Below are 12,583 nucleotides of genomic sequence, written 5' to 3' on the forward strand. Positions count from 1 at the left end.
AGGCGCGGCGACCCAGCTGCCGGGGCCCCGCCCGGGCCTTTGGGGACAGGCGGGCACAGCTCCCCCAGCCCGCCGCTGTGGGCACTGCACCGCCGCCCTCGCTGCCCCGCCTCGCCCCCCGCCGGCGCCTCGGAGCGGGACCCGGGCGGGACCGTGGCGGACGGACCTGAGCGCGGCTGCCACTTGCGCGCACCCAAGGGCTTGCGCTCCGAGCGCCCGGGGCTGTGCACCCGGGAGTTTGGGGCCGCCCGGCCGCCTCCCGCCAGGCCCCTCCCTGCCTCCCGGCCCGCGCGTCCTCTGGCACAGCCCCTCCCTGGCGCTCACCTCCCTCAGCCTTCCGGGAGCTGGACGGGGCCTCTCCAGCTTGGGGTAGCTTGGGACAGTGGCCCGAGACTGCGGGAATCTGAAACCTCGCTTCAGGCTAGCCACAAGACCAGGGCGCGCCCTAAGCAGCAGGGTCTTGATCAAGTCCCTTACCTCTCTGGGCCTCCGTTTTCTCATTCGAGAAATGGACGTAACACCCCGGGGTTTGTGAGGATGGAAGGAGCTTAGGGAAGGTCTCTTTTTAGCACGCTCACGAAGCCTTGCTTTGCGTTTCGGTTTTCGGGGTGCTTGTTTTATTTATCCTCTTATATTCATCAGATTCAGGCCCTAGCTCACTGCCTGGCACAGAGTCCGTGGCTGCTGTTTGTGGGATGAATGAAATGCAATGCGCCGCAGCCTGTGCCTCGCTGGTGCGGAAGCCTCAATTCCACACCACAAGAACTGGTAAGAGTTATCTGCCCATCCCCAGGTCGCAAACTCACCAGCTCCCTGATCTAATTTTGTGTTCCTTCTCATCCTGCTTCAGCCTGGGTCCCACAGCTACTCATAGCGGAAAGGACCTCTTGTATACGTGGAGAAACTAGGGTCCAGAGGGGCAGGGAGGGAGTTGGGGACAGAGCCATAGACCAGGCCTATGCCCTCAGCCCTGACTCGGTACTCGTCACTGTTTTAAGAACGTGAGGTTTGATCCTTTGTAGATGGTCTTGTTTGGGTGCTTGGATGCCCTTCACCCCATGGAGTCCGTGGGGCGCAGCACAGTGAAGGAGCTCAGTAAACATTTGATGTTGAGAGTGGGCAGAAGGTGGCAGCGATTTGTGGGGCCGAGCGGGAGTGCAGATGGAGGCTCACATACCATATGTCTAAATATTTGAAAGTTATAAATCAAGCTAACAAAATGTGAAATAAAATATGTTCTAGTCTCCCCTCTTGACAAGTACATTTTCATAACAACTTGGAAGACCAGCTTTGAATGTCGAATTCTCAGACTCCTCGAACACTGCGCTGGAGCACGGTGGCACAGGGAGAGGAGACCCCTTTGTTCCCCTCCTCTGACCCTGGCCTGCCTTGCAAGGGGCCTCGTGCACACACATGTGAACATCTCAGCCTGCACAAGCGTGGTCCACACCGTCCTCCTCCCACTGGAGAGCGGCCCAGGGCTGGACATCCCAGTGGTGTAGTCTGTCCTCAGGAGATGGATCTCAGAAGACCCTCCCAGGTCCTGCAAGTAGGCTTAGGGCCATCTGGGCAGAGAGTTCCAGGGTCCTGGGTACTCGGAATGTGATCTAGAGGAGGGGGCACAGGCTCCAGGTGGGCACGTCTCCTTGGCTCCATGGTTTCTTCTCCTGTGATGAGATCTTAGCTGGAGGACCAGAGTGTGGAGACTGGTGCAGAGGCCACCTTCACCTAAGTGTGGTACTGAATTAGTGAACTATTTTGAGCCACTGTATTGGCTTCCTGGAAGTTTAGAGTGGTAACGGCGGAAAATAATAATAATAGTAATAATAATTTAAACAGCAACAGGAAATTATTTTAGGGTGGCCATAAAATTTTCTTCCAAACTATTTTTGAGAGTAATTGGGGACTCTACCTGGAAGATTTGCTGGTCTATCAGGCATGAAGCAGGACTCTGCTAGGCAAAGTAGGATGTTTTGTTCTGCTAAAATATTGAGCCCTCATATGCCAGGCGTTATTCTAAGTGCTTTACATGCTGCCACTCATTTAATCCTCACAACAAACCCCACAAGTAGGTATTGTTATTTTTTGCACTTTACAAATGAGGAAATGAAGGTTAGAGGAGTGACTTGCCCAAGGAAAGCAGTGGACCCAGCACTCCAGAGCCATGTCCTCGGCCCCCATGCTGCCCTGTGACTGGGGCTCAGGTGTTTGGGCTTGAGCCCCTGTCCCACAGCACATGTCCCCTGACCTTTGGGGAGCTGCTGGACCTCCAGTGTCGTATCCATCAGCTGGAGATGTTACCTGACTCACCTTTTCCAGGGGCTGCTGGGAGACACACATGAAGCAGTGGGTGTGAGTTCTGTGAGCTGGAATGAACTGAGAGAGGAGGGAGGGAGGGAACTGAGGCCCATGGCCAGAAAGGCCCGCCCTGCTCGTGATAAGGACGAGGAGGAGTCCTCTGGTCTGAGTCAGTGGAAAGTCTTAATGTGAAAGTCTCTTTGAGGAAATGTCCTTCTAACTTTAAAGAACAGTTCAGTTGTGACAATGTGAACTCGAATTAATTAAATTGGTCAATTGTCAACAGCTGTTTCCTATATAATTACATACAATAGCTAACAGGCATCCATCTAGGGCTTCTGCTGTGCTAGCCATTGTTTCAGATACTTTGCTTATCCTAACTCATTTAATCCTGATCACAGCCCTAGGAAGTAGATTCTGTTATTATTCCCATTCACAGGTGCTGAAGCCCAGGTGCTGCTCTAAAGTGCTTTAAGGTATATCAACAGCCCTATGTCATAGGCGCGTCTATTGTTATCTTCATTTTACATATGGAGAAACTGAGGCACAGAGGGTTTAAACTGGATTGCCCACAGTCATACAGCTAGTAAATGGCACAGCCAGGGTTGAGACGTAGGAGGTCTGGGTGCTGAATCACTCACTACTCTGTTCACTAGACAAGAATTTTCCCAGGCTTCTCCTGGAAGTTCCTGCAAACCCTCGACCCTCTCCCCTCTGTACCCCGTCTACGTGCCTAGAGCGTTGAGTGCCTCACACATAATGGAGTCTGAACACATCTTGGCTATTTCCTATTCCTCAGTCGAAGGAAACAATCCTTAACTTTCTAAGTGGCCCACTTTTGGATTGAGTTCTCCTTTCTTACTAGTAAAACTTTGAAAATTCACCAAGGAAGGGAAACCTGGCCAAGTTTTTAATCGGAAAGAACCACATACTGCGGGTCTAAGTTATTGCCAGCTCTTGGTGAATGGGTCCAGAGCAATGTGCTTGGACGTACCTCCAGCCCAGTCTTAGAAGCACCCCGTAATGGAGTGTCTGGGCAGCTGGGGTCTGGGGTTTCCAATCCAACTCCCCAGGTTGTTGAGGTACAGAAACTGAGGGCATAGGCTTGGGGTCTAGAACATTCTTAAGCCTATGCATTATTCAAGGAATGAAAAGTAGAGGGTTTCTCTCTTGCCACCATAGCTCACGCAATCTTGGACTTGGCTGGACGGAGCTGCATAGTCCTCTCCTCTAGAGCTGTCTACCCTGGGGCCCTGATCAAGAAGGCAACTGGAACTTGACCCTTCTCAGCCACTCATGAATGTTTGTGTGGCCCTGGGTAGCTCCCTGCCCTCTCAGGGCCTGGCATTTGTTCCTAAAGACGCTTGTAGGAGTGTAGAGATGGGGTAAAGTGGAACGTCAGCTTCTCGGAAAAACCTGTTTGTTCTCTGCTCTGCCAGATCTTTTTGCCTCTCTAAGCCTCAGTTTTCTCATCCGTGCAATGGGGATTATAAGAAATATTGTGAGGAATCAATGTGATAATATGTGCAAAGCCTTCTAAGCCTGGGTCCAGCTTCAGTGGTTGTTAGCGCTTCCTTTTGGTCTATGGTTTAAACCAGAAGTCACACTCTGGTGGTCTGCAGGTGTGTTTTGCTTGGCCCGCCCAGTGTTTTTAAATATATGATTTTGTTGACAACATTTCAAGTTTGAGAGAGTCACACAAGAAGCTTGATCCCTGGTTCCTCTTGAAAAATGGGGATATTTTTGGCAGCAGGGCACCCGGATTCTCAAACGAAGAGGAGTGACATCCATACATCTTTAACACCTCAGTCATGGTCCTGCACCCCCAACAAAGCCCTTTGGGAAAGAAGGAAGACGGTATTTCCTGAGCATCCTACTGTGTGTCAGGGACCCTATCAGCAGCTGTGCCTACATATAGCATTTAATCCTCAGCATGAATTGTTAATAGCCTTACTTTGCCAATGAGGAAATAGAGGCTCAGGGATTTGTGATGAGTTGCCCAAGCTCACCGTGTTAGCAGAAGGTGCAGCCGGCACTTCTCATCAAGACCCGTGTCACTTTTCTCTTTTTGGGCTCTCTTTCCACCCTCAGCCTTGCACAGGGTCCATGGAGACACCCTGGTTATGACTCGTTGATGGGTTGATAGATGGGTTTGAGCATGTGATGTCAATGCTCGTAGTTCTCATCCTTTTACTTCAGACCCCCGGGGTAGGGGGCTGTGGAGTTAGGGTAGGGGTCCGAGAATCAATGTGTGCACCTAGAATTCTTGGAATAAAACTCTCCTACCTACATATAAGATGATTGTGGTTTTAAATTTTTTATCATGAAAATGTTCAAATACACACAATTGAAGAAAGTAACAGTATAATAAACCCCCATGTATGTGTCACCCGGATTCAGCAATTATCAACATTTTGTCCTATTTTCTTCATCTACTCTTTTTTGTTTGTTTCTTTTTCTTTATTGAATTATTTCAAAATGCAATCCAAATATCTCGTCACCTGTACATTCATCAGTGTAGATTTTTAAAACTAGCTCGTTTTGACTGCTAAATGCTGACTGTGCTCATTTCTTTTAAATTCCTACTTCAGCGATGTCATGTTGGTAGTTTGAAATCGGCCACGGTGGGAGTATTTACGCCATGGAAATCAGTACACATGACAAACCAGGCTTCCTTCTCACCCCCACCCCAGAGTACCAGTTGTTAAATGTTTACACCACTGTCTAAAACACACAGGCATTTTCTTACATAAGCCCCATGCTATTACCGCACCTAATGAAATTAATGGTAACATTCTAATCAAATGTCCCCAATAGTTTCCAAAATGTCCGTTTACAGGTGGTTTGTCTAATCAGGACTCAAACAAGGTCCACCTATGACATTCGGTTGTCCTGTCTCTTAATTTTTCTTAATGTAGGGAATACCGTGCTCTCTCCCTCACCTGTGGCTTTTTATCATACCCTTGATCATTGCAGACGTCAGGTTGGTTGATCTGTAGAGGGTCCCCGTTGTGCGTTGGCTATTTGTGCTGTAAGTTATCGTGTTTCTATGTCCCTGTAGTTTCTGTTTTTAAAGTTTGAATAAATTAATCTAAACATTTTTTGTTTTTGATTTTTTTTTTTCCAGGGGGCCAGAAGACTTCATAGATGGTGCTGGGTTGTACAATTAATTTTTCAATGCTTGTAGATGTTTTATGATGAATGAAAGCATTTTAAAATTTATGGTGGCTTTCTGTTATTTTACCATCAATGCCTATACTACAAGCACACCCACTATGGAATCTTTTACTATGAAGGAGGGGTTGTCAGGCTCAGAACAGCTGGGCCCCTCTGATTGGGCCTCACCAGTCTGGGCAGGTCTCTCTACATTCCGGTCTCAGGGATGAAGAACTGCTTTTGGGAGTTCATTCCAGGATGCTGTCACTTGGATGGTCAGATATTCCTACCTCATGTCTAACTTTAGTCTTTCCTGCTTTAGGTGCAGCCCATTTTCTCTACCTGGAACCTTAGGATTTAATTTCCCCTTCCTCAAGTCTCTTTTAGCACTGAGGAGAAAAACAACCTCAAATACCCTGTGATTCTAGGATTCTAAATCCTGTACTTGAAATGGTAATCCTTTCACCCCAAGGCGTTTCTAACCTCGTTGCGTCCCCAGCCCCAGGAGAAGTGGTAGTACCTCCTCCACCCACCCAAAGGATGGGGGGCCTTGTGGGTCAGGGCAGAGGGAATCCTCCTGTGCACCCTGGCTAGCAGGTCTGGGGTCTTGTCCACAACACCCAGCCTCATGTCTTGGTTCTGGTCCACAATAGGGTTCCTGTCCTTGCCTTCTCTTGCCCTCTGGATCAAATCCTGGAAACTGATTCCTCTCCGCCTTCATCCTCTTGTCCGCTCTTTGGGCTCTGACCCCACCTCACTGAGTCAGCTGGGAGATTGCTCTTTCCTTCCAGAAACAGGGAGCTGTGGTGAAAACACTTCTTGTGGCTGAGCATTCTGCTTGAATCTTGAAAATGGCTTGAGCTAGAAGTGATGCTGGTTCCTTTGGGGAACAGGACAGCGTTGTTAACGCTATGCCTTGAGCCAGAAGTTTGAATCTGAGCCATGTTGAACCTGCTCTTAGGTCCCAATCTAGGTAACAAGCTTTTCAGGTGCAGGAAGGCCCTGTGAGACCCATCCCTTGCACATGGCAGAACTCCAAAGCAGCTCATTGGCCTAAAGGGAACTTGAGGGGGTAGGCAGTATGAACTTGACTTTTCTCAAAGGTAATTCACATTACCTATAAGGCCTCGGACACGCGTAATCTTGGAGTCTCAGAAAAAAGGTCTGACTTGTAAAGAAATATTTAAGGTAAGTTAGAAGAGGCATTCCGATAAGTTCATGGGAACAGGAAATTTAATCGACAGCTAAGGATTACTGCATGAGGTGCCAAATGGCTTTTGAATGTCTATTTCATTGACTTGTTTTTATTAGAAACTTTAAAAAAATGGATTGCTAAGATATTTTAGTAGAGGGCTTAATTTTCTTAAACATTAGAAAAGTAGACTGAGTGATGTTAACCTGTCTGTCATGCTTATTACATCTGAAATCCAATTTTCTGGACAAGAGGCAATGATGGAGGCAGCTCCTAGGGTTGTTTTCCTTTAGCAGCAACCCGCCCTCCCATTGAAGGAGCACAAGCAAAGGCCCTGGGGTCAGCTAGCCATGGGCTCACTGGCTGCTTGGCTTTCAGGAAATCATCTATTGTGTCCCTGCATTTCCTCTCCATCTCCCCTCCTTCTCCCCTCCTTCTCCCCTCCTTCTTCCCTCCATCTCCCCTCCAGGCCTTTGCTATTTCCCTGCCAGGAACGCCCTTGACCTGCCTTTTACTGGGCTAATTCCTGTTGGGGCTCAGTTTATATGTCATGTCCCAGAAGATTTCCTTGGGCTCTTGGTTACATATTCCTTCTCAGCTCCCTGGACTTTTCCTTTGAAGACTGTTCCCGGTGTTCCTGGTGCTACTGTGTGCCCAGCACATAGTGCTAGATGAATAAACAAAGTGCAATTCTCTAAGCCTCAGTTTCTTCATCCAAAAAATCGGCCTATAGGTATCTTTTCTTTTAAGTGGGAACAGATTTACCCATTAGTCTTTCCTATCCTCACTCTCGGCAAAAGGTTCAAAAGAAGTAAATGGTCTTTTGAATTGTTAGCTTGAAAACCACCACAACTCAAGGGAACAAACAGAAAGTTGGAATTATAATTCTGGAATGATTGCGATGTCCCTGGTTTCTGCCACAGGGGGATGAACTAAATAACTCTGTCAGATCCTAAGGTTTAGAAATGCTTTCTCCTGGGGATGAGAGAGGTGGCTGGCCTGCGTAGGCAGGGCCCAGGGCTGGGCTGAGGAATTCTTGGAGAATCGTGGGGACTCCATTCTGCCCTGGGTGTGTCTTCTAAGCATGTTTGGCCTTTGATGTGGAAGATGCTGGAGAGACTGCTTGGTGAGTCAAGGGAGACTTCCTGACAGAGGTGATATCTAAGTTCCATGCTGAAGGATTAGTAAGATTAGGTCGGCAAATGGTTTGAGAGGAAAAGTACGAGTTCTAGGCTAAGAGAACAGCATGTGCAAATGCCTGGAGATGAGATGGCATGCTGTGACTGGGGAAGGAAAGAAATTCAGAGTGGCAGGTAGGCAGAGATGGAGGAGTTGGTGGGTCCTGTGATGAAACTGGAAGAGGTCAGCGGGGCAAGAACAGAAAAGAGGACTGCCCTGGAAGAGACCGAAGCTGGGCCGTTGTGTGTGTGCGTGCGTGCGTGCGTGTGTGTGCGTGTGCGCACGTGCATGCATATGCGTGGGTATGTGCGAGGGGGCAGTTGGGAGGGCAGGGGGCAGCACCCTGGGCCTCCGGCCAGGAACCATGCACACAGATGCGCAGCCCACATTGCCACAGATGCAGACGCCCCGGCACTGGAGTGTCAGAAGCCTGCTGGGGCAGGAGCAGCTGCTTCTAAATCAAGGCCAAAGGCAGCCGAGGGGCCGGGTTGGGTTTGGTGGCTCTGCCGTATGGGATGATGTGGGGGCTGGGGCTGAAGGGGGCTCTTCGTTAGGGATTCTGGGCCAGAATGAGCCCGGCTGGTTTGGAGAAGTTTATTTTGGAAGCTGGGATGATGCAAAATTAAGTGGGGAGGAAAAAATAGATGAGGCGGCGGTGAGGGTCTGTCTGTGGCTGGCGGGGCTGAGAGCGTCCTGCTAGAAGAAAGTCGTTGGGTAAACAGATGGGGGTGGCAGCTTTTCTGCATGTCCGCTATAAATACCCCACGGCCCGGCAGGCCCTGGGGGGTTTCCTGGCATCGTGGGTGTGGAGATCAAGGTGCACACACAGGGCACTTCCGGGAGCAACTGAGGGTGGCCAGGGCACTGCTCAGATCCCGACCTCCCCAGGGGGTGGGGTGGGCACTGAGGTCTGAGGCTGAGGCCTTGGGCAGGGGCGGGAGGTGCTCCTCTACTAACTGGCTGGGATTTCAGGCAAGGTCGATGACATTTGTCAGCCTTTTTCGTCACCTGTAAGAGGAGGATGATAAAATAAGGCAAAAGAAGTGTCAGTCCTAGTACAGTGACGGGCACACTGTAGACACTCAGGAAATGCTCTCTCCCATGGACAACCTTCGTAAGTTCTGTGTGAGCTGGGTGAGTTCTCTTATGTCTCTGAGTCTCAATTTCCTCATAGAAAATATTTGGGGGTGGTGGGTGGGGAGGGAAGTGTGGATCCCCAAGGGGTCTCTGAGAGAGCTCCCCCTTCTCTTTAGTCATGATAATGGGGATGATAACAGCCACAGCTACTGCTGGCCTGTGATGATCCAGGGATTTTGCAGACGAGGTTATCTAAGTTCACTGTTATTTCAGGTTATTTTCCCAACCTTCCCATCTTACAGTTAAAGGACCGAGGCTCAGAGGGAAGGAACTGCCCAAAGAGAAACAGATCAGTGATCTAGAAGACCCTTCCTTCAGTTGATAAATATTCAGTGAAGATCAGCTATGTGCCAGGCCCTGGGACAGTCACTGGGGATTTAGCAGGTCCCGGTGTCCATAGAACTCACAACCAGTAGGAAAAATGGGCTACAAAGCAGTGCAGGAGTAACAGACACACAGACAGGCGTCTAGCGTCCAGCATGGCCTGGGACCTGCTGTTTTCCTGCACCTTTAGTGGCTGTGTTTGGGCTCCTCCTAGAACTGAGGGATCTTGTCATCCAGGCTCCCACAATGCTGGCCCCAGAGTCGGCAGGTACTTGATGAAATGAATCAAGAACAAGTCAATTTGGTTCATCAGGACATCATCTAAACACTACTCTGCGCAGGGTTTGTGCTGGCCTCTGGGGATCCAGGGCTGATTGGTTGATTGGGGAGAAGGGATGAAAGCACCTTTTTGTACACACACACCTGTATGACCTGTTGTGATGAAAGAAACATCCCCATACCTTCCCAGAGCCAAGCAAATTAGTCAGGGCAGCTATAACTGCCTCTATTTCACAGACTGGGAAACGAGCTTGGTGATGTGAAGTGACTTGCCCAAGGACACCCAGCTGGGACGTGGTGGGACAGGGCCCGGAGCATGTCTGATTTCAGTGCTTCTCTTGCAGATGGAAAGGTGCCCTGGGCTAGCGAGAGGCCTTAAGGGCCCGCAGCTGCCCTCCAAGGACCGCATTTCCATGTCAAGATCCACAGTCAAGCTCTGGCCAGGGGAAAGGCAGGCATTTCTTGCTCCCTTATGTCACATTACGAAGGTGCCTGCCTGCAATTTGAGTGCCAAAGGGACTCTGGACAGAGTTTCTGGAGACCTAGCTCTGCGCTTCATAAGCTGGGCCATGGGAATCACTTACTCTCGCTGAGCCTCAGTTTCTCTCTGTAAATGGTGAACTTCAAGGAATATTTCAGCTTGGATGCCCCATATTTCTCTTCCAGGGTGCCTCATGGCCTATCCTTGGGCTCAGGAGGGCATAGTTGGGAGCAAGATCCATCTGAGACAGGACCAGGACAGAGTTTATGATCCAGCCCTCAGAAAGATTTAGCCTCCTCGAGGATCCTGAGGCCTCCACTCACAGCACACGGGGCTGGGGAGTGGAGGAGTGAACGTGTCCTCTTTGGCCTCCGGGACCCCTGGATGGAAGAGGCAGGGCCAGGGCCTTTATTTTGTTTTCTTCCCACCTGTCCCCATCCCACTGATTCCGGGGACGATGCTCCCAGGGCATAACCTGGGTGGCAGCATTAGGGCTGATCACAAAAACACGCGTTCTCCTCATCCCAGATCCATGGTAGGAAAGGAGTGCCCACTCTCCTGAAATTAGGGGTGGCCATGTGACTGGTTTTGGCCAATGAAATGTGACAGCATTCAGCAATAGCAGCATGGTGGTGGCTTGGGTCCTGAGTGAGGAGAATGCAGAGCAGAGACCCAGCCAATCCACAAGCATGTAGTGTGAACAAGAACTAAACCTTTGCTCTTTAGAGCCGCAGAGGTTTTGGAGTTGTTTGTTGCTGTGACATCGCCCAGTGTATCCTGACTGATAAGTTCTAGGGGAGGGGCAAGTGGGATGGCAAGAGGAACTGTGGCCTCAGGGTTAACTAATTGATTCTTCCTTCTTTTATTTTTTTATATGTTTATCCATCCACCCATCCATCCATCCCTCCATCTGTCCATCTGTCTGTTCATCCACCTACCCATCTATGCATCTGCCTAACCCTCTATCCATCTATCCATCTATCCACCCATCCATCCATCCCTCCATCTGTCCATTTGTCTGTTCATCCACCTACCCATTTATGCATCTGCCTAACCCTCCATCCATCCATCCATCCATCCATCCATCCATCCATCCATCTATCCATGTGTCCATTCGTCCATTCATCCATTTGTCCATCTATCTGTCCATTCAAGGATTCAAATCTAGGTCAGCTTGACCATGAAGACCAACTTCCTTTGTTGTGCCAGGATGTCTCTTGGGAGAAGACATAACCTTCTCTCTGCCTGCCTGAATCCTCTCTGTTCATAGGGCCTGCCCAACCCTCCCTCCTCCAGGAAACCTTCCCTGACTAGCTCCCAGCTCTAGACAGGATGTCTGGAGGGCTAGAGAGGCCCACAGAACTCTGATCATCATGGCTGGCTCAAAAATGTGTTGACTGAATCATAGCCTAGAGGCACAACTACACTTTTCCAGGGAGAGCTGAGGCATCATGGGAGTTTGCCAGCAGTGGTTCTAGGAACTTGATTGCCACAAATTGCCCCCAAATCACATATCTGGGGATCCTCGTTCTTGGCAAGCCCCACGTGTCCATTTTGGGCTTGGCAAATGTGATCAACTTTAGAATTGCACTCCCAGCATCTCAACCCCACTCTTGACTCCTCCAGAGTTCAGAGCAGTAGGGGTAATTGAGTTTTAGTCAAATTGTTAAATGCTAGTTGGTTAGGGGAGCCACTCAGGCCTCTGCTATTTCTTCTGGGGTCTCCCCAGTAGCTGGAGTACCGAGAGAGCAAAGACTTCCCGAGCCTTGGGAGGCAGGGTCGCCTGGTGGTGACTCCTGGGCTTGAGTTCTTTTCTGCCTCTGTGTGGTCCCTGAGCAGACACTTCAAATCTATGAGCCTCGGTTTTCACATCTGTAAAATGGGAGTTTTCTCAGCTTGAAGGGTTGTTGTGAGAATGTGACAGGAGAGTGAACGTGTGATGTGCCTGGCACACAGTAGATGTGTAATAACCTGTGGTTCCTATCAGTGGTGGTAGTGTCATGCACTGGACAGGACGTCATTCAGTAACGAATGTGCGGAGATTTTGTGGCAACAGTTGGGGTGATGGTGGTGACTGCATTTTTGAACTGATCAAGTCCAGTTCCTCTTGTGGAGGAAGCTTAGCTCCTGGGTTAAATGTTGAGACCAGGATCAAGGGCGCAATTCAATTTACATTTATTAGGGGAGGGGTTCTGAAGAGTTCTAAAACTCTTACTGTATGAGAAAGAGGGTTTATGATTTCATGGACTCTAAGAGGGACAATTAGCCCCATTCTACAGATGGTACAACTGAGGCTCAGAAAAGCCGAGGGACTGGTCAAGGGCATACAGTGAATAAAAGATGGAGCAGAGATTCCGGCCCAGGTCCCCGTCTGCCCCCACTCCTGTGCTCTTTCTTGAACAGACAGTGCTCAGGGCTCTGCGCTGCTCACTTTCTCCACTGCCAGCTAAGGTCGTGTGACAGCCCAAGCAGCTTTGGCGAAGCCTTTCCTCGATCCCACGAGACTGGTCTTGCCCTGGGGCTTGGCTTTAGCTGTC

This window comes from Rousettus aegyptiacus, unplaced genomic scaffold (genome assembly GCF_014176215.1).
Source record: "Rousettus aegyptiacus isolate mRouAeg1 unplaced genomic scaffold, mRouAeg1.p scaffold_m13_p_1, whole genome shotgun sequence".
Lineage (NCBI taxonomy): Eukaryota > Metazoa > Chordata > Mammalia > Chiroptera > Pteropodidae > Rousettus > Rousettus aegyptiacus.